Source organism: Eptesicus fuscus, chromosome 15, assembly GCF_027574615.1.
Source record: "Eptesicus fuscus isolate TK198812 chromosome 15, DD_ASM_mEF_20220401, whole genome shotgun sequence".
In the NCBI taxonomy this organism is placed as follows: Eukaryota; Metazoa; Chordata; class Mammalia; order Chiroptera; family Vespertilionidae; genus Eptesicus; species Eptesicus fuscus.
The window spans coordinates 9596573-9619332 of NC_072487.1; the positions used below are offsets into that span (position 1 = coordinate 9596573).

The window sequence follows — 22760 nt, forward strand, 5'->3', positions numbered from 1 at the left end:
ACAGGAAAATTACAACAATATTCTGCTATAAAAGTTATATGGATGTGGTTTTTCTCTCACACAGTGTCTTATTGTACTGTACTCACCCTTCTTAGGATGATACAATGCTTACATGATGAGATGTAATGAGCTGAATTAGGTGGCTTTGTGACATAGTGTTAGTCACAATATTTTGTCACAGTACTCCAAACAGTGCACAATTTAAAACAATGTTTAATGTAATACTACTCAGCCATAAGAAAAGTTGAAATATTACTATTTGTAAAAAATAATGAATGAATGTTGAGAATATCATGCTAAGTGAAATAAGTCAGACAGAAAAAGGTAAGAACATATATGAAAAATAAACCTGAAACAAATGAACAAACAAGAAAAGCAGATAAACAAAAGCTCATAGACAAAGATAGCAGTATGGTTGTTACCAGAGGGAAAGGGGTGGGGGAGTAGTAAAGGATAAAGGGGGTCAGATATATGGTGACAGAAGAAAAATTTACTTTGGGTGTTGGAAACACAATGCAATATACAGATGATGTATCATATAATTGTATACTTGAAACCTATCCTATCTAACAAAAAAGTAATACGTAAATTGACCATCACTCCAACACACAAGATGGCTGCCCCCATGTGGTCAAAGATGGCTGCCCCCATGTGGACACAAGATGGCTGCCACAAGATGGCCAGCAGGGGGGCCTAAACGGGCAGTTGGACATCCCTCGAGGGGTCCCATATTGGAGAGGGTTCAGGCTGGGCTGAGGGACACACCCCCACTCCCCGTGCACGAATTTCGTGCACCAGGCCTCTAGTATAATTTTATTAACCAATGTCACCCCAATAAATTTAAATGAAAACAAACACCCAATGAGACATTGAATTTTAGCAGGAGCTATATCTATTTTATTGTTATAAGGAGAAAATGAAATAGCATGATAAAAATATGAATCTTAATACAACCATCAAAATCAGAAAAAAATTATGTATTTCTGGAATTTTCTATTTAATATCATATTTCTAAATCTGTAGCTTTATGTCTTCCTCAAACTTGGGAATTTTTAAAGCTATTATTTCTTCAAATACTTTCTTCAGTCTCACATTTTGTCTCATCTCTTTCTGGAATCCCAATGTCTAACTGTTAATTCTTATGTTCCACAGGACCCAGGCTCTGTTTATTGTATTGGCATTATATTTTCTTTCTATTGCTCAGATTAAGTAATTTATATTGATCTGTCATAAAGTTTATTGATTCTTCTATCATCTGTACCCTGCAATAGAACCCATCCAACAATATTTTTATCTTGCTGATTGTATTATTCAGTATTTTTAAATTCTGTAGTTACCTAATTATTCTTTTAAAAGAAACTGTTTCTTTGTTGAGCGTTTCTAGGTTTTGTGTGTTTTTTCCCATTTGTTTCAGAAGAATGTATGATTGATTTCTAAATCACACTTGTGATCATCATTTTACTTATTTTTTATTTACTTATTTATTTTTTAACTGGTAAATACACATGGTTTTGGAAACATTAACAGCGGCTTCCGTTGGGACAATAATGACAACAGTGGTTAGGCACAGACCTTGGCATTTTCTAACCATGTACATGTGTTACTTTGTTAAAATCAGAGTTATGGGATTTATATGCAGGTGTAATAGTCATTTTAGGTCTGAGTTAGATAATTCCAATATCAAATTCACCTTAATGTTGTCATTACTTGATTGTAATGTCTCATTAATGTTATTTTCCTGGTTGTTGGTATGATGAGTGATTTTTCAAGTATTCTAGATATTTTACCTATTATGCAAGGAGACTCTTGTTTCTTTTTAAATGTTTGATTTTTAGCAGACAATTACTCTGTTTAAGTTTAACGTATTAGTTTTGGCCAATTTGTGGGCTATAGTTCCATTGCCAATTTAGTTTACTGAGCCCTATAATGCTATTATTATCCCATTTCACTTGAGTTCAGGTGATATTTCTGCTGGTTTAGCTTGTGGGAAAGAAGGCACTTTCCTGGTTCTCAGTCTCTTTAGGTGAATTGTGATACATGCCAGAACTGCATGACAGAGAGTGTTTTCCCTGACCTTTACTCTGGCCACACAGTGGCAATGGTCTTGCCTGTCCATCTTTACCACTAGTACTGAGGAAGGAAGCACCTACATGAGCAGCTTCTGACACTGATTAGAGGACCAGGAGCTGTGGGGTTGAGTGGTATTCTGTTACTGGGTGGAGGTTCAGAAAATGTGAGAAAGAATTATCTTCTGCCATTGACTGGAGAATTGGCAGTGCCTGGCCTGAGTCATTATTTGTTGCTGGATAGAGGGTAGGAGTTACTGTGCTTGGGTGACATTGGTCTGAGGTTGCCTTCTGTCACTGGATGAACGTCCAGGAGCTACTGGGCAGGATGTCATCTTCAGTACTATAAAAAGAGATTTTCTTCTGCCCATGGATGTGAGATATGAGTTGGGTACTGTTCCAGTTCCACTGTTGATGACATCTTGGGGCAAAGGTCGGCCCTTGTTCTTCAGGCAGATTCAAGACAATGCTGACATAGGTATAGGTCTGCCCATTAGGCACCTCCTCAATTCCTCTTTCCTATTATTTTGGCCCTTCCTTCCTCCCTTCCTTCCTCTCTCCCTCCCTCCCTCCCTTCCTTTCTTCCTTCCTTCCTTCCTTCCTTCTTTTTTTCCTTCCTTTTTTTTCCATCCTTGCTTATTCATTTCTTTGTTCCTCCATCCCTTCCTCCCTCTCTCCTTTTTTTCTGCCTATGCCTATTGGACATTCATGTTTGCAGTCACTCAGTTTGAGCTATATGGTAGATTTTTAAAAAAGAGAGCTCTGGCCAGTGTTTTTCAGTGGTCAGAGCATCAGCCCAAGTACTGAAGGGTCAAGCATTCGATCCCTGGTCAAGGTCATGTACCTGGGTTGCAGGTTTGTTCCCTGTCCGAAGTCTGGGTGCATGTGGGAGGCAACCAGTGAACTGATGTGTCTCTCTCACCTCTCTCTCTCTCTCTCTCTCTCTCTCTCTCTCTCTCTCCTCTCTCCTCTCTCCTCTCTCCTCTCTCCTCTCTCCTCTCTCCTCTCTCCTCTCTCTCCCTTCCCTCCCTCCCTTCCACTCTTTCTGAAAAGCAATATAAAAAATATCCTTAGGTGAGTATTAACAAAAACATAAAAATAAAAAAAGAACTCACCAGTGTTATTCTTCAAATCCTAACATTCCTAGCCAGTCCACCATCTTTCTTTTCCGCTTTCAGATTATTTCCACCTAGACAGTCTCTTTGTTGTGCTCGATGTCTGCTTTCCTGGCAGGTACTATGCTTGCTGGTCTTCAGTTTGCATAAATCTTGACACAAAAAGCAGGTGTCAATCTCCATGCTCATATATTTTTCCAAACTACAAAAGGTACATACTATTCTAATCCCAAAACTATTTCATTCTACTCTAATCTTTCCTCTTAGTACAAAATGTTAGGCCTGGAGATTCCATTTAAAAATGCTTTCAACATGAATCCCCCCACCTGGATTCTCTTTCACGTTCCTACCTTTGCCTTTTTTTTTTAATAGACTGTAATTGAGTGATTCCCTAATTGGTGGTGGTAATAGAGTTAGTTCTATTGTAGTAAAAAAAAAAAGGGTGTGTGTGGAAATTCTGCCTTAATATTTGAAGCATATCTATATGATGTAATTGCACATATTTGATGGTAATGTTATCAATTGCAATTACTGGCTGGGACCTCGGTTCTTTTCGTCGACACAGAAAAGATTTTAAGGTCAATGAAAATAAAAGTAAAGCAAAATGGGGTTTATTGATGATAGACTCCAAAGGAGGTATGGGACCAGTATCGAGACAATGGCTCGGCTGCTTTAACTCACTGGGAAGTCCGAGAAAAGGGGACCTTGGAGACAGGTTCAGGGGGTGATCCTGGGACAAACTGCAGCTGCCCATTTCTCCTGTGATTGCAAGTCTCAGGGGGACCCTTAGAGTTTAGGGAATACATGCCTGTGAGGGAAGAGAAAGGCAAAGGGAATGGCATGGGTATGCTCCTTGTAGGTAGAGCATATGCTAGAGAGAGCATGGCCTCCAACTCCTAGGTTTAAAAGAATGATTTTCTGGGTGAAGCCTTTCATTTGAATTCAGGGATGGATGACAAAAGCTACCATTCTTCTGGACATGCTCTTACACATAATGCATACAGAAAAACCCACGAGCAGTGGGGTTAAAACCAAAACGCAAATGTTATCATAATTAGTCCAGAGCCCTAGTGAGGTCCCATTAGCATGGAGGTCATGTCCTTTCCCTCTGAGTTTGCACCAACAAGAACCTACTGACTCTGAACTTGCCCACTGGTGATCTGCCGATTGCTGGGCTGCCCATAGCAAGGCAGTCTGGAGGCAATGTTGGTCCCACCCCTGTTCAGGACCTAGAGCACACCCACCCCAGCTGCTCATGTATAACTGCCTACCTAACAGTAACATTTTGGGTGTCCAGTTTATAGCTTTATAAATTTAAATTAAAAAAAAAATTTTGTCTGGGCCCTGGCCAGGAAGCTCAGTTGGTTATACATCATCCAGATATGCCAAATTTGCAGGTTCAATTCCGGGTCAGAGAACATAAAAGAATCAAACAATGAATGCATAAATAAGTGGAACAACAAATCTCTCTCTTGCAAATCAATACATACAATTTAAAAAATCTGTCTGCTGTCACTTTTTTGGTTAATAGGGCAGTATTAACTGCCCTATTAATTAAGAAACACAAAGTTCAAACTATAAACTCCAAGGTTTTAATGAAGACTTTAACTTCAAAATGACTTGCATTAATGTTTGAACCATCACATCTTAGAATTCCACTGGGAAATGTTGTCTCTTTTTGAATGTCACAATGACTAAAATCCTCACCCACCTCACCATCCCCATCCTTTATATATGCTTTGAAATGCAATTTTCTGTGACTTTCTTCAGCTATTCTGACTTAAGTGGGTTAGATATATTTAATTACTACCTTACAATTAGAGCAAAGTAGCAGACTCATTCCAAGCAAAGAATATATCTTTTGTTCTTTCAGCAAAATGTCCCATGGCAGCTGTCTGTTGGCAATAAAATTTACACAAGCTCAGAGCTATGATTGCCTAGAAAAGGAGTTTCCCAACAACTTATAGTCTCAGTTTCTGTACAGAAGTCAATGCCTTCATGTTAGGGTTAGTTCTTTTATTAAGTTCTGCATATTTAGGAGTTAACAATTTTCATAGTTATAGTACTACTATTTAAGTTTATTTCTGGTGTAAACTCTAAAAAGCTGGTTTATTTGGAAGGAGAGATGTTTTGATTTCCTTTCAGTAGGCTTTGTCTTACCTTTTGAACATTGAGGTTAATGCTTTTCTAAAAATACATTTTTATTGATTTCAGAGAGGAAGTGAGAGGGAGAGAGAGATAGAAACATCAATGAGAAGAGAGAATCATTGATCAGCTGCCTCCTGCATCCCCCACATTGGGGATCGAGCCTACAACCAAGGCATGCGCCCTGATCCAGAATCGAACTGTGACCTCCTGGTTCATAGGTAAACGCTCTACCACTGAGTCACGCTGGCCAGGCAAGGTTAATGCTTTTATTAGTTAACTTTACAAATATGTTATAAAATTATTCTTACTCTGACACTGGAAAATGGTATGTGCACAGTACACTTATGCACGATTTATAGCACTGTGCATTTGCAAATCTGGCAAGCATAGCAAAGGAAATATCAGTGTTAATGTGGCATTTTTGACTTTGTGAGCTAGAAGGTCACTTGTGTAATTAGTGTTAGATAAACTCAGAGGATATGTGGTGCTAGTGTAATCATTCTAGATACCCACTGTGACTAACAAACACACAGTTGAAGAAACTTACTTATGAATTATGAAATATTTTTAATAGATACTTTGGACTTCCTTAAACTTCAGCACTATTTCAGGGAATGGATGTAGCCTCATTTGATAAACAGCACAAAAATTTGGAAAAGGATTATGTGCATCAATATATAACTTAAAGGTAGCTATAAATATTATTAATAGTGTACTTAACCCAGGTGCCTCCAAAATAGAGATTTAAATAATGATTTTTAGTTTAAAATATCTCAGAAATTATTTTGTTTTTTTTGCTTTTAATTTATTTGACTTCATGCATAGTCTGAGTAGAATTTAGGAGCTACCTTATTCAAGGTCATCAGCAAGCATTTACCACTCTCTTGAATGAATTAAATTTAATTATACAATTTTTTCATTTGTATATTAATTCGTATATCATAGAGGTATTAATAAATATTTATAGATATCTAGATTATTTTAGGTACATAAACATAAAGTAATTAGGATAGAAACCAGTAATAGCCATAGCCAGTTTTGCTCAGTGGATAGAGCATTGGCCTGTGGACTGAAGAGTCCCAGGTTTGATTCCAGTCAAGGGCACATGAATGGGTTGCAGGCTTGATCCCCAGTGGGGGGCATGCAGGAGGCAGCCATCAATTATTCTCTCTCCTCATTGATGTTTCTATCTCTCCCTTTCCCTTCCTCACTAAAATCAATAAAAACATATTTTAAAAAAAGAAACCAGTAATACTGAAAAGAATAGCACACATATGCAAATACAGGTTATTTACTTTAGAAAGGTTCAGTTAACAATAAGGGATTCAAAATGAAGGGACTGCATATATGTTTACATGTGTTATTTCCCCCAAAACACAGGCCCACATATAGAATGCATAATTTTAAAGACCATGTTATAATCAATTATATGTACTTGAGAGAAATCGGCAAATTAGCAGTGTAAGGAATTTTGTGCTGTGTTTTTCTGCACAATCAATGTGTAAGTTGCCACAAACTGCCAGAATCAAAGTTTTCTGAACTATGCATCTGTTAAGAAAAAAAAAAAAAAAGAAGAGGGAGAGATCTAATAGAGGAACCAAGGTGGTGGCAAAGTTAAACAACTAAATTGCCGACTCGCACAACAATTTCAAAAATACAACTAAAAGACAAAACGTCTACCACCCAGAACCACGGGAAAGCTAGCTGAGTGGAAGATTTACAACTAAGAAGAGAAAGGAGCACAAACGCTGAAAAGCTGAGGTACGGAGGCACGCGAATAGGGCTGGTGGCGGGCGACTGGGCACGCGGCTTTTCTTCAACCCGAAGGGAGACAACATCCCGATCACTCTGAAATCCAGTTTCTGGGGACACGCGGGGGACCCAGACACCTACGGGGAGAAGTTGGACTCTCAGCCATCAGGCCAGAAAGTGAGAGTGACTTTTTTGCAGAGGTGCGCCCAGCAATCATTGTTTACTGCGCTGGAGCGCGGGATGCAGGTACTTTCTCCAGCACAGAAATTCTTTCGTTATAGACACAGCGGGTCCTCACAGCCAATTGGCCTGGAGGTCAATTCCTCCCAGTGACACCAACAACAATCAAGACTTAACTACAACAAGGCTGTACACACAGTCCACAAAGGGGTACACCAAGAGTGTTCACCTCAGGTAACTGGGAGGCTGACCCGTTGAACCAGTAGGACACCTAGTACACAAAGCTACCCAGCCAACTCAGGGAAGCAGTGAAAATGAGGAGGCAAGGAAACAGATCCCCAATGAAAGAAATGGAGGAGAACAAACGAATGGACATAGAGTTCAAAACCACGGTTATAAGGTTTTTCAAGAATTTCATGGAAAAGGCTGATAAATTTAATGAGACCTTCGAGGATATGAATAATGACCAACTATAAATTAAACATACACTGACTGAAATAAAAAATATACAGAGACCCAACAGCAGACTAGAGGAACGCAAGAATCAACTCAAGATTTGGAATACAAAGAGGCAAAGGACACTCCTCCAGAGAAGCAAGAAGAGAAGAGGATTCAGAAAGTTGAAGATAGTGTAAGAAGCCTCTGGGACAACTTCAAGCGTACCAACATCAGAATTATGGGGGTGCCAGAAGAAGAGAGAGAGCAAGATGTTAAAAACCTATTTGAAGAAATAATGACCGAAAACTTCCCCCACCTGATGAAAGAAATAGACTTACAAGTCCAGGAAGCACACAGAACCCCAAACAAAAGGAATCCAAAGAGGACCACACCAAGACACATCATAATTAAAATGCCAAGGGCAAAAGACAAAGAGAGAATCTTACAAGCAGCAAGAGAAAAACAGTTAGTTACCTACAAGGGAGCACCCATACAATTATCAGCTGATTTCTCAACAGAAACTATGCAGGCCAGAAGGGAGTGGCAAGAAATATTCAAAGTGATGAATAGCAAGAACCTACAACCAAGACTACTCTACCCAGCAAAATTATCATTCAGAATTGAAGGGCAGATAAAGAGCTTCACAGATAAGAAAAAGCTAAAGGAGTTCATCACCACTAAACCAGTATTATATGAAATGCTGAAAGGTATTCTTTAAAAAGAGGAAAAAGAAAAAAAAAATTAAAGATAAAAATTGTGAACAACAAATACATATCTATCAACAAGTGAATCTAAATGTCAAGTGAATTAAAAATCTGAGGAACAGAATCAACTGCTGAACATAATAGAATCAGAGGCATAGAATGGGAGTGGATTGATAATTTTCATGGGGAAAGGGGTGTCTGTGTGGGGGGTATGGGAAGAGACTGGACAAAAATCATACACCTATGGATAAGGACAGCGGGGGGGAGGTAGGAGCAGAGGGGGGATGGGAACCCGGTGGTGGGGAGATATGGGAAGAAAAAAGGAGAAACAATTGTAATAATCTGAACAATAAAGATTTATTAAATTAAAAGAAACAATGAGGAGAGTGCTTAATGAAAAAAATAACTTCAAAATTTTGATAAAAACTTTATGGTGTTTTAGATTACCTTGTTATCATCTCCCACTCCCAAGCATGGCAGAGGCCTGGGAGAAGGCAGCTCACTCTCTTGTAATACACCACATTCATAGAATAATAAAAAGTAACATGATCATTTCAATGGATGCAGAAAAAGTATGTGACAAAATTCAGCACATTTTGATGACAGAAATAACATATATGATAAGAATTGAAGGTAACTTTGTAACATGATAAAGAATTTTATGAAAAACCTTAACGTAATATACTTAATGATAAATGACTGAAAGCTTCTCCCCAAATATCAGGAACAAGATAAGGTTGCTTGCTTTTACTACTCTATTTAACACTGTAATAAAAGTTCTAACCAGAGCAATGAAGCAATTAAAAGAATTAAGATGCATTGGAAAGGAAGAGGTAAAACTATCTCAATTTGCAGAGCACACACAAACTCATCCTAGCATACAACTATACTGCTATTAAATGAATGTTTCAATGTTGCAGGATACCAGATCCATGTGCAAAATCAGCTGTATTTCTATACATTAGCAATAAAAAATCTAAATAGAAATTTAAAAGCAATATCATGTAATAACAAAAAATAATTAGGAATCAATTTAAATAAAGAAGTTTGGGAAATGTACATCTAAAACTATAAAACATTGTTGAAAGAAATTAAGAGCATCTAAATAAATTGAAAGATATTCTGATTAACAGATTGTAAAATAATACTGTTAATATAGCAGTGCTTCCCAAGGTGCTCTTAGATTCATGGCAATACTTCTCTGCAGAAATTGAAATGCTGATCCTAAAATTCATAAGAAAATGCAGGGGACCCTGAATAGCTAAAATAATCTTGAACAACAAACAGAATTGGAGAGCTCACATTTGTTTATTTTAAAAATTACTACCAATCTATAGAAATTGAAAGAGTACAGTATTGCATAAAAATAGAAATATAGACTAAAGAAGTGTAATTGACAATCCAGAAATGAACCCATACATCTATGGCTAATTAATGTTGGACAAGACACCAAGACCATTCAATAGGGAAAGAATAGTCTCTTCAACTAGTTGGGCTGAACAACTGAATATCCTCATGTAAAAGAAAGAAGTTGGGCTTCTACAACACACAAAATATTTTAAAGAATATTTCTTAATAGATCCAAGACTTGCCCTGGCCGGTGTGGCTCTATTGGTTGAAGCATCCTTCCATCAACCAAAAGGTGGTGGGTTCATTTTCTGATCAGGGCACATACCCAGCTTGTGGGTTACATCCCTGGTCTGGGTGCATCTCAGAGGCAACCAATAGATGTTTGTCTCTCATATTGATGTTTCTCTTTCCCTCTCTCCCTCCCTCCCTCCCCTCCCTCCCTTCCCTCCATTTCTTCCTCTCTCTCTTTCAAAATCAATAACAATATGACCTCAGGTGAATATTAAAAATAAAGAGGAGGCAAGAACATACAATGGAGTCAAGACAGTCTCTTCAATAAATGGTATTGGGAAAATTGGACAGATACATGCAAAAAAAAAGGAAACTAGATCTCCGACTTACACCATACACAAAAATAAACTCAAAATGGACAAAAGACTTAAACATAGGACAGGAAACCATAAAAATACTAGAGGAATCCACAGGCAGCAAAATCTCACACATATGTCGAAGCAGCTCCTAGGGCAGTGGAAACTAAAGAGAAAATAAACAAATGGGACTACACCAAAATAAAAAGCTTCTGTACAGCAAAAGAAACCATCAACAAAACAACAAGAAAGCCCACTGTATGGGAGAACATACTTGCCAATGTTATCACTGATAAGGATTTAATCTCCAACATCTACAGGGAACTCATACAACTCAACAAAAGGAAGATAAACAACCCAATCAAAAAATGGGCATTGGACCTAAATAGATACATTTTGAAGGAGGACGTAAGGAAGGCCAAGAGACATATGAAAACATGCTCAAAGTCACTAATCATCTGAGAGATGCAAATCAAAACGACGATGAGGTACCATCTCACACCTGTCAGAATGGCTATCATCAACAAATCAACAAACAAGTGCTGGCGAGGATGCAGAAAAATAGGAATCCTTGTGCACTGCTGGTAGGAATGCAGACTGGTGCAGCCACTGTGGAGAACAGTATGGAGCTTCCTCAAAAAACTGAAAATGGAACTTTCATTTGACCCAGTGATCCCACTTGTTGGAATATATCCCAAGAAACTAGAAACACCAATAAGAAAGGATATATGCACCCCTATGTTCATAGCAGCACAATTTACCATAGTTAAGATTTGGAAACAGCCTAAGTGCCCATCAGCAGATGAGTGGATTAAAAAACTGTGGTACATCTACACAATGGAATACAATGCTGCAGTAAAAAAGGAATTCTTACCATTTGCAACAGCATGGGTGGAACTGGAGAGCATTATGCTAAGCAAAATCAGCCAGTCAGAGAAAGATAAATATCACATGATCTCAGTCATTTGTGAAATATAATGAACAACATAAACTGATGAACAAAAACAGATCCAGAGACAGAGAAGCATCAATCAGGCCTTCAAATCTCAGAGGGAAGGTAGGGGAGGGTGGGGATAAGGGGGAGAAATCAACCAAAGGACTTGTATGCATGCATATAAGCCTAACCAATGGACACAGATACCAGGGGTCTGAGGGCATGAGTGGCAGGGAGGAGAGACAATGGGGGGATAAAGACACATATGTAATACCTTAATAAAGAAAAAAATAAAATAAATAAAAAATAAAGAAATAAGGACTCTAATAGAAAAGCTAAAACTCTAAAATGCTTAGGGGAAAAACAGCAGTCACAGTCTTGCCTTGTGTCTTGCAATGAATTACTTGATTTGACATCAAAAGCACAAACAACAAAAGAAAAAAATAGATAAATTGGACTTCATAAAAATTTTAAAACATTTATAATATCAAAGGACATGATCAAAAAAGTAAAAATACAATCCAAAGAATGAGATAAAATATTTGCAATGTATATATGATAAGAGCCTAGAATATATAGAACTTTTACAACTCAACAATGACAAAAGTAAACAATTAAAAAAAGATAAGAAACTTAAAAAGATGTTTCTTCAAAAAAAAAAAAAATACATGACCAACAAGCACATGAAAAGTTACTCAATGCCATTAGTCATTAGTGAAATGAAAATCAATACCACAATATGATAACAGTTCCTTCCCTTTAGGATGGATATAATAAAAAAAACTGGAAAAGTAACAAGTGTTTGTGAATATGTGAAAAAGTCAGTACCCTTATATATTACTGGAGGCCCAGTGCACAAAATTTGTGCATGGGGAGGGTGTGTATCCCTCAGCCAGCCTGCACCCTCTCCAATCTGGGACACCTTGGGGGATGTCTGACTGCTGGTTTAGGCCTGATTCTGGATCAGGCCTAAACCGGCAGTCGGACATCCCTCTCTCAATCCAGGACTGCTGGCTCCTAACTGCTCGCCTGCTGCCCTGCCTGATTCCCCCCAAAACGATCCCCTGCCAGACTGATTGATGTCTAGCTGCTCCCCTGCCAGCCTGATCGCCCCCAACTGTCCTCCCCTGCTGGCCTGATCATCCCCAACTGCCCTTCCCTGCCAGCTTCATCACCCCCAACTGCCCTGCCCTGTAGGCATGGTCACCCCCAACTGCCCTCCCCTGCTGGCCTGATTTTTCCCTCCCCTGCAGGCCTGATCTCACCCCCAACTGCCCTCCCCTGCCAGACTGATGGCCCCCAACTGCCCTCCCCTGCAGGCCTATTCACCCCCAACTGCCCTCCCCTGCTGGCCATCTTGTAGTGACCATCTTGTGGTGGCCATCTTGTGATGACGTGGGGATGGCCTTCTTGTGATGACATGGGGGCAGCCATTTGTGACATTTTTGTGGCAGCCATCTTGTGATAACGTCGCGCGACACCACTGAGGCTTTCATTATATAGGATTAGTAGGGATGTAAAATGATAAGGCCACTGTAGAAAATGGGCAATTTCTCAGAAAGCTAAACATAGAATTACCATACTGTTCTGCAATATCACTCTAGGTATATACTCCAAACAATTAAAAACATGTTCAAACAAAACTTGAAACACAAATATTTATAGTAGCACTTTTTATAATAGCCAAAAGGAGAACAACTGAATGCCTATCAATGATAAATTGATAAACAAAAGTGGTATATCAATGTGATAAAATATTAGTGATAAAAGGGAGTGAAGTACTGATACGTGTTAAAATGTGTATGAACCTTGAAACCATTATGCTAAGTGAAAGGAGCTTGACAGATAAGATCACTTATGGTCTGATTCAATCTACATGACCAGTCAAAACAGGCAAATACATAGAGGCGGAAAGAAGATTAGTGGCTGTCAGGGAACGGAGGGAGGAGGGAAGAGGGAGTGACTTCTTAAATGAGTATTAAGTTTCCTTTTAGGGCGACAAAATAGATAGTGACGATGGTTGCAAACATTGTGGATGTACTAAAAACTGCTGATTTATACAACTTTAAAATGGTAAAAATGATGAACTTTATATTAATTGAATTTTTTCTTATTTAAAATGGTATGTGTATGTGTGTTGTATAATGATTTTTAAAAATTATCTTTATTGTTGAAAGTTTCTCCCCATTGACCCCTTCTAGCCCGTACCTGCCCTCCACCCCAGGCCTTCACCACACTGTTGTATAATGATTTAAGCTAACTTTGTTAAAGCTAACTTGCATAAAGGATTTTATGAAAAACTTGGGTGCTATACTTAATGATAAGTGACAGAAAACTTCCTCTCCAAGGTTTATCTTGTAATTTTTGTGTCTTTCTGATATTTAGCTTTGATCACTTAGAGAAATCTATGACAAAATATGTTAATCCAATATTTTATCAACAGTGGAGCTGAAACAGCCCTACCCATTACAGTAAAGTATGGTAATTAAGAGCATGGAACCCAAAATACCCTGCCTGTGCTGAACTGCTGCTCCTGCCACTATGCTGTTTTTCAACTTAGGCTACATACTACTGAGTTTATGTTTTATAGGATTGTCGTAAAGGATTATATTGGTTGGTATAAACAAAATCTTAGAATTTTTTCTGTCCTCTAATAAGTCCATAGAATTATTAACTCTTTGTTTTAGTACCCAAAGACAGCCCATCATGATTGAACTATAATTGCACTAGAAACAGGTAAAATTTATATCAACATCAGGTGACCTACAATATGAAGTCATAATATTGTAATTTCCCCTCTGCTTCCACACTGAGTTTTCTTCAGTGCTGCTTTAATTAATGCTATTTAGTTCCATTAGTAACTACTAAGCTTTTTAATTTTTTTTTGCTTCTTTCACACCAAATCTTCAAATGATGCAAATATATCTACATTCAAGCTATTTTGGCTCAAGACACTGAAGCATAGTTCCATGTCTCTCCTTATCCCTTTGTTTTCTTAAATCACCAATGCACACATCTTCCATACATGTATGTACAAACATACATGCACACAGTCAGACAGGCAGGGTCCTCCCTCCCTGATGAAACTTTCTGGGGCAGGGCGTCTGTAGCATTTTCTTTGTTCTTATTCTCAGCCCAGACCATGAGCTTTCTCTGTACAGTTATCTAAACTTACTCTATAGTGCTATCTATAAAATTTGAGAGGTATGCCCATTTTCTCTTTCTCTATAATTTTAAAAAAGAAAGGGCATACAATTCTGAAAGAGGAGACCATTGACAAGGAAGATTCAGTGGAAGGCATGAGGCCAGTAATAATTAATCAATCTCTCTCTCTCTCTCTCTGAATATGATGGGACTAATAGTAACCATTTATAGATATAGCTAATTCTACTTCATTTGGGATTCTGTGTTATATTCATTACTAGATGCCCGATGCACGAAGATTCGTACAGAATGGGCCTTCCTTCCCCTGGCTGCCAGCACAGCCTTTGCTCCGGCCTGGAGCCACCTTTCTGCCTTCGCTTCACCCGGAGCCGCCTTTCCACCTTCCCACACTGCCCAGAAGCCCAGAGTGGCTGGGGCAGTGTAAAACGCTTGCATCGTCACCATGGTGATGACACAAGCTTCCCGCCACTGGCAGCCTGTGTATGAAAATTAGCCCGCCATATTTGTTGGGTTAATTTGCATACTCACTCTTTATTGGCTGGTGGGCGTCGCAAAGGTGCGGTCAATTTACATCTTTCTCTTTTATTAGTGTAGATGCTAGATTTTCTAAGCAAGCCATAAACTTAATGCCATTTATTGGTTCTCCCTGTTGTCTAATCATTCTTTTTTCTCTTCTATGATCCTTACCTTTATAAAAAACATAGAGTACATAGACTTACAGAATATTAGATTGTGAGATTACATACACATATTGACCAACATTATATCATTACATAGGCTTTTTCATCTACTACAATGGAATCTCAACTTCCTGCTTTATCTACTAATATTTTACCTGAATTAATACATCACAAATGATACTCATTTTCTATAACCATTTCCCCAAGTCATTGCCATCATAATAGTCCCTGCAACCTCTACATTATGAAAATATCTGAAACTTAAGGGTATGTGACACATTCTAACTAGTCATCTTCTCTCCTAGATATTTGTATGTCCTTGCTTCAATATGTTTGGTAGTCAGTTAATATTCATTAGGTAGCCTCCCTAGAAATCTGACATTTCTAACAGATTTTTAAGTATGTTTATTACCCAAATTAATTGATATTTGTTGGAATTTCAGGCAGTGAAGAAGATCTTTTTAGTAATAAATAAGGTAAATTATCACACATATATGCAAGATTATTCCTGGTATTAGTGACTTTAATAGAGAATGTGACTGTAAATAGTTCTTACAAGAGAGATAAGCAAAATAACTACATTAAGCCTGCCATCAATAATATTTCTCTTATTAAAGAAAGTGCCAAAGGATTGAACATGTGCTTTATATATTTATATACTCAATAACTAACACAACTACAATTATTCTCTTCAGCAACTCTCTTGCTAACTCAGTCATTCTGAGCTAGCTCTGAAAATTAGAGGATCTTATTCTTCATACTGGGCAACAGAAAAGAAGTTGAGCTCTTATTTTTGTGGAAAAAACAAAAACAAAATGTTTATTCTATATTTTCATGCTTCTAATTTTATAAAATATAAATCAATTAGACAAGTAACATGCACTTTTGTTATATATATATATATATATATATAATTTATGTCTGTATGTGTATGTATATATGTTGGCATATGTGTGTACACATGTGGATATATGCATGTATAAATATGTGTATGTAAATGCATTTTCAAGCTAAACTAAAAGTTCTTCTTGTCACTATATTTTATCCATGACATAGAACTTTACAAAAAGTGTTTTTAATAAAGAAATTGCCACAGTAAGGATCATGGTACTAATGAAAATGAAAGCATTAAGGACAAAGAGCATATACTCAAATTAGCATGTATATATCACACTTTATAATTCGTGAGGTCTGCATCAATTGCACTTTTTTTTAAAGTTGTATTTCAGGATGATGAAATTGGATTTCCAGGTGCTATCAGCATGAGTTCTTTCTGTTGATCATAAATGAATAGCTCTTTCTAACACTACTCTTATACTGGGAAGAATTCTTGTAGTAATCCCCTTTCTCAAATAGCAGACAGATAGATATGCCTTGCGTTCTTTGAAAGTGCTACTCAGACCGAATATTACTCTTGTGGGCATTATTTTCTTGGTCCTAGGGTGAATGCTACTTAATGTAATGAAGAAAAGTGGTTGTCATCTTGAGAGAAACAAAAGGAGAGACTAAGTCACAAGACATGCACACCATAGTAGAGCAGGAAAAGCAACTGATGGATTCAATTGTAACTGGGGTGGGGGGGAATCAGATTATTGTCAAAATATAAATGAATGTATTAGTAGATAAGAAATAGCAGTTGGGAAAGACATTACATACACGTTCTCTTTTGGTCTATTAACCATTTTGAATTGGTTTACATTTTGAATAACTACTCAAAAAAGTAGATATTATCCTCAGACTATAGATGAGGAAGGTGAGAAAAGTTAATAATATCACACAACCTGGAAATGATAGAATAAGGATTTAACTTCCAGGTCTGACAACAAAAACTTTGACTTTCTAATTTACGATTAACTTCCAAAGTTGAGCTACATTTCCAATATACCATAACAAACTAATGACTTATTCTTCCCAATTAATAATATATGCAATATGCAAATCATAGAAATGTACACTTGAAACCTATGTAATCTATTAACCAATGTCATCACAATAAATTAAATAAAAAATTCTCTAAGATATGACACATGCTAAGTAAATATATTTTTTTACATATTCAAGTTTTTAAGTTGTTAATCCTTAGCAGAGATAATCTGATATTCATTTTAGTGGGGCAGTGAGACTTAATTTTTTTTAACTTAAATTTCATGCAAAACGATGGATTCTTGTTAACTTCACTTTGTGTCAGAGTCTGCTCCGCACAACATGAAAATTCTCTTAACTATATTTCCATGGCTATGTATCATTCCTTTTCTCTCTTAGCTTCTGACCTTTTAACTATAATAAATCTGCAATATTTCTTTGGGAATTTTGTATAACTGGAGAATAATGTCTCCTATGGAAATGCTTGAGACTGGTGGAAGCTGATTTGGGGACTGGGAATGATAAAAGTGACTTTAGTTTGTTCATATTTCTAGAGTTTCATTCCCAAGTGAATATATAGAATAGTTTGATTGTTTTTACTTTTCAAACTTTTGTCCTAGTTTAAAGATTGTAAAAGCATTCAGTGGAGGCAAAGGCCAGACTGGTTTAGAAAATTGGTTTCACTGGATTGACCAAAGAGCATGGCTGTTTGTAACAAGTCAGCTCAAGGATAGCTCATAGTATTAGTAATGAACTTTTACCAAAATGTATGTAATCAACTTTAAAATCTTCTCAATCTCAGTGTTTTTCATCACATAGCACATACATTCTATAATGATCAGATCTAGTAATTTAAATGGATCATTGCATGATGTCACACATGCTAAATCATCCCATATTATTTTAGAGCGAAGGATAAATTTCGTGGGGTGCTGGAGTCTGCATATTAATTTTGTATCTGTCATCATTATGCTAACTTATTATATGTTGGGTATAATTTTCTGAGTCCTGTTGTTAATGTTGTCTTCTGTTGGCTTTCCAAACAATCCAAATGCCTTCTCATTTAGTAGTAGATAGTTTTCCCACACAGCCACTTTTTAAAAATTTCTTATCTTGCATAATAGAAAATTATAATAACTAAAGCCAAATATAAACAGACCAGATGCTTGGCCGGAATCATCCTGGATCTGATACTCTGCACTCAAGCTATATTAGCTTGAGTGAGACCCATACTGAGGGAACTACACTCACTGTGGGTTTCCAAAGAGATATTAGTGGCAGGGAGCTTCTATAAGCAATATATGCCAGTAGGGCTATGGAAACATAGACATGCAGAGTAGACGTCTTTAAGGCACTGCCTCTCAAGTTTCAGTGTGCATACAAATTACTTGGGCTCTTGTTAAAGTGCAAGTTTTGATTCAGCAGATCTTGGGTGGAGGCCAAGATTGTGCATGTCTAATAAATTCCCAAGTGATACTGATGCTGCTTGCCTAAGGATTGCAATATGCTGAAATGTCCCTCACATGAAAATAAAGAAATAGTGCTAATTTCTTATCATTTCTCCAATCATATAGGAGTAAAATTTACTTTCGTTATAATATGTATCCAACATTCTATATCTCAATAATTTATGGCATCTGTCTAAATTTCTGGTTCCTTAACCATCTTTAAACTATGTAGGGTTTATGCAAATTTGAGAATTTCTCATGTGCTTCAAAAACCTTCAGAACAGTGACTTTGTCTTTACACTGAGTGCTCTCATAGCTTGTTATTGGGGCTCAGTGCACAAATTCGTGCACCTTGAAAGGAACTGTGGGCCGTGAGGCTAAAGTGGGCACAGGGGCGGATCTTGGCTCATCTTCCACGCCCCCCGTCTGACCCCTCCTGCTGCAGCTCCTGGTCTTCTGTCTGCCGGCAACCCCGCTCCTGCTGCTGCCACTCCCATGCACTGACGGTGGCCCCGCTCACACCCGCTGATGGCGCGGAGCGATTGGGGCCTGCGCCGCAGTGGATGCGAGTGGGGCCAGCATTGTCAGCAGGTGCAGGCAGCAAGCTGATCAACCCTCAGGAGCAGGGGGAGGGGGAGAAACCCTCAGGGGTGATCGGGGCTGGCACTGGGTGCCGGGAGCAGGTGCAAGCAGCGGCTCTGGTCCTGGCTGCAGGTGCGAGTGGGGCCAGCGCCAGCACTGGATGTAAGCAGCAGCTCTGGAGCCAACAGCAGCAGGTGCAAGCAGGGCTGGTGCTGGCAGTAGGTGCAAGCACCAGTGGGACTGTGGCGTGTGGGAGCAAAGAATTTTCAGTAACCATCAGAGGCTCACCCTGATGACAGCGACTGGTGCCCTGCCTTGGTCTGGCTCCTCCAATCACCTGCTCCACCATCCTGCCACATTTGATGCCCGCTGTGTTCCACGCATGCCCCCTGGTGGTCAGCGCACATCATAGCAATTGGTGTTCGGTTGTTCTGCCATTCAGTCTATTTGCATATTAGGGTTTTATATATCCTTATATATAAAAACCCAGGGTCCATAATATCCAAAATGACCGAAGGCTCGACTGAACACCGGAAGTCAGTCCTGCAGTCAGTGCTGGGTTGCTATGGCGACCCAGCACTGACTGCCGAGGGGGCTGCCGATAGGGCCCAGAGAGAGGCCCAGAGAGAGAGGTAGAGTTTGATCCACAGCCTCCGTGACAGCTGTTGATCAGCTATTACCTCTCTCTCCTGGTTTCGCCAGCAGCCATGCCTCTGTTTCTCTCTGGGCCTCTGTGGGGGCTGCTGATCAGCCCTCCCCCTCTGGTCAGGCCCAGAGATAGGCCTGGAGACACTGACTGGTATAGAAACTGACCAATCAGAACCAAATCTGGGTGAACTGTGAGGAGCCAATGGCTGCCTAGGAGGCGGAGCTTTTGACACTGACTGACATAGAAACCGACCAATCAGAATCAAAGTGGCCAGCAGGGGAGGGCAGTTGGGGGCGAGATCAGGCCAGCAGGGGAGGGCAGTTAGGGGTGATCAGGCAGGCAGAGGCAGTTGGGGGCAATCAGGCAGGCAGGCAGGTGAGCAGTTAGCAGCCAGCAATCCCAGATTGCGAGAGGGCTGTCTGATTGGAGAGGGTGCAGGCTGGACTGAGCCCCCCCCCCCTTCATGCATGAATTTCATGCACTGGCCCACTAGTATATAGATAATGCTTAAGAGCTGCTCAAGAAATTTTGGTTGAATGATAGGTGAATAAAGCAACAGGTGAATAATAAGTTAAAATATATTTCCTTTGTTCTTATTTCATTTAATGATTGTACCTAAAATTAGTACCTTCTTTCATTTTCTTTGTAAAGTGTAGTTAATGAAGTGGGAATATCCAGTGCAGAACATAATAGAATGGTGTAACAGGAAGGCAGAATAGCTGTCCATTGAGAGCACAGATTCTGAGACGAAGTTTCTAGGTTTCACTCCTAGCTCCAATAATTACTGGCAGTGTGATCTTATGTCCATAACAATCTGTTATTGTCCCATATTCTTAATTTATAAAGTCAGAATAAAATAAATCCATTCATAGTTTATATTTAAACTAAATAGTACACATAAAATACTTAAGAGAGTGCCTGGCTATTAACTATTTTTATACTTTTACTATCAATTCTTACATTTTTGAAGTGTCTTAATTATGTTCAAGGTTAAGATAAAGTTCACAAGTTATATACCAGTCAATAATCTTCCAGCATTCCCATAGACTGATTATTTCTCTATAAAACTAATGACTAGTTTTAGAAGATTTTTCATTGAAAAAATTATGCTACCACTTTATTACTTAAAACACTATAATACAGGGATAAAAATGTCAAAAGTTAAAGATGCATACTCTTCAAAAGCATTGTAAACTACATTTATATATCTTAAACCTTCACTTTTGCATACACAATTAGTTCAATTAGAACACCTAGACGCTTTTGAATTTATACTGGACTAAGGATATATTCTTTATTTTATGAACTAATTGTCTAGATCTATTATGATGTATTTTTAAGATAGTTAGCTGGTGCTATAGTGCAGAATTTTTCTTTCTTGTGGAGCCATTATTGAAATGTCACAGTAAATAACTTACCTGGTTGAGCCTTTTCTTATTTTCAATTTAATTTTAGCAAAATGCTCATGAGTGTGTTATGAAAGAATTATCTAATACTTGCAATTTTAAAAAGAAACTAGAGTCTATCTTGCATTTTTGTTTTAAAATTGAAAAGGGAATTCCATATATAGAGAAGCTTGTGATAGAAATACATTATTTTTATTTTATTTTTTACTCCTTACCCGAGGATATTTTTTTCCATTGATTTTTCTTTTCAGAGAGAATGGAGGGGAGGGAGGATGGGGGAGAAAGAGAGAGAGAAAGAGAGAGAGAAGAGAGAGAGAGAGAGAGAGAGAGAGAGAGAGAGAGAGAGAGAAAGAGAAACATCCCAACATCCCAACCAGGGCTGGGGATCAAGCCTGCAACTGATGTACCTGCCCTTGACTGGGAATCAAATAACCATGGAGCCAAAGTGGCCAGGGTAGAAATTCATTACTTTTATGCATAAATAAAAATATCCTATATAATAAAAGTATAATATGCTAATTAGACCAGACATCCTTCTGGACGAAGCCGGGGCTGTGAGGGAAGCCAGGGTCTTGGGTGCCAGAGGGAAGCCGGTGCTGGCAACCAAGGGAAGGAAGGCCTACTCTTGCATGAATTTCGTGCATTGGGCCTCTAGTTTAGAAATAAGAGAATGAAGCAAACTGTTATGATGACTAAAGTGTCTATTAAGATTATCTAATTTTGAGTAGTGATCATCTTGGCTTTGTATATTTGGGCAATTTTTATAATCTCTTTGGATCTTTATGTTTGATTGATTAATGTAGGGATGAATTAATTAATCTAGGTGCTTTCTATAGTTTTTTCCTCTAATAATGTTCATGAGTTCACTTCCCTCACTACCTATCCTTCCCAACCAATTATATCAAAAAGTCCTTCTATCTCTAAAACTCCCAATTTGTCTCCTCTACTTTTTTTTCCTACTACAACTTTAGTTCAACTCTCATCTTTGTTGTTATCCCAGCAGACTCTCAGTTAATTTTCCTTTACCTCCTCTTAACGCAGAACAATTGTTATTCCACAAAATAGCCGGACCCACTCTTTTAGTATTATTAATATTCTTTAGATATGATAACAGAAGAAGATTTGACTTTGGGTGGTAAACACACAATGCAGTATGCAGATGATGTATCATAAAATTGTATACTTCAAATGTATAAAATTATATTAATCAAAGTCCCCCTAATAAATTTAATAAAAAATAGAAAAAAAGAAATAAAAAGCTTCAAGATCCAGCTATATGCTAACAACAAACTCACTCTAAATATCAAGATTCTGAGAAAGTAAAATTAAAAGAATGAAAAAATATACCATCTAAAACCTTCTAAACAAAAATAAAATAGGTATAGTAATTTCAGACTTGGTATTCATAACAGGGACAATATTGAATTAAAGAGGAGAGCCTCCTAATGAAAAAAGGGTCAGTTCTCTACAAAGACATCATAAATTTAAAATGTAACCACACTTAACAGAGCGTCCAAGTATGTGAGGCAGAAACTAATACAACATAGAGAAATAGATCTTCAATCATAGTTGAGACATTGAACCTGTTTCCCACCAGTAATTGATAGATTAAGCAGGAATAAAATCAACCAATATATAGTTGACCAAAACAGCAATATCAATGTGAAATAATTTATATTTATAGACTCTTCTA

The 22760-nt window shown here is 38.0% G+C and overlaps 1 long non-coding RNA gene across 1 annotated transcript in view; it reads left to right on the top strand.

Annotated features, from left to right (window-relative positions):
- The window catches only part of LOC114228113 (uncharacterized), a 151335-nt gene that overhangs the window by 56999 nt on the left and 71576 nt on the right, over nt 1–22760 (top strand). The gene's annotated exons all lie outside the window — the stretch shown is intronic.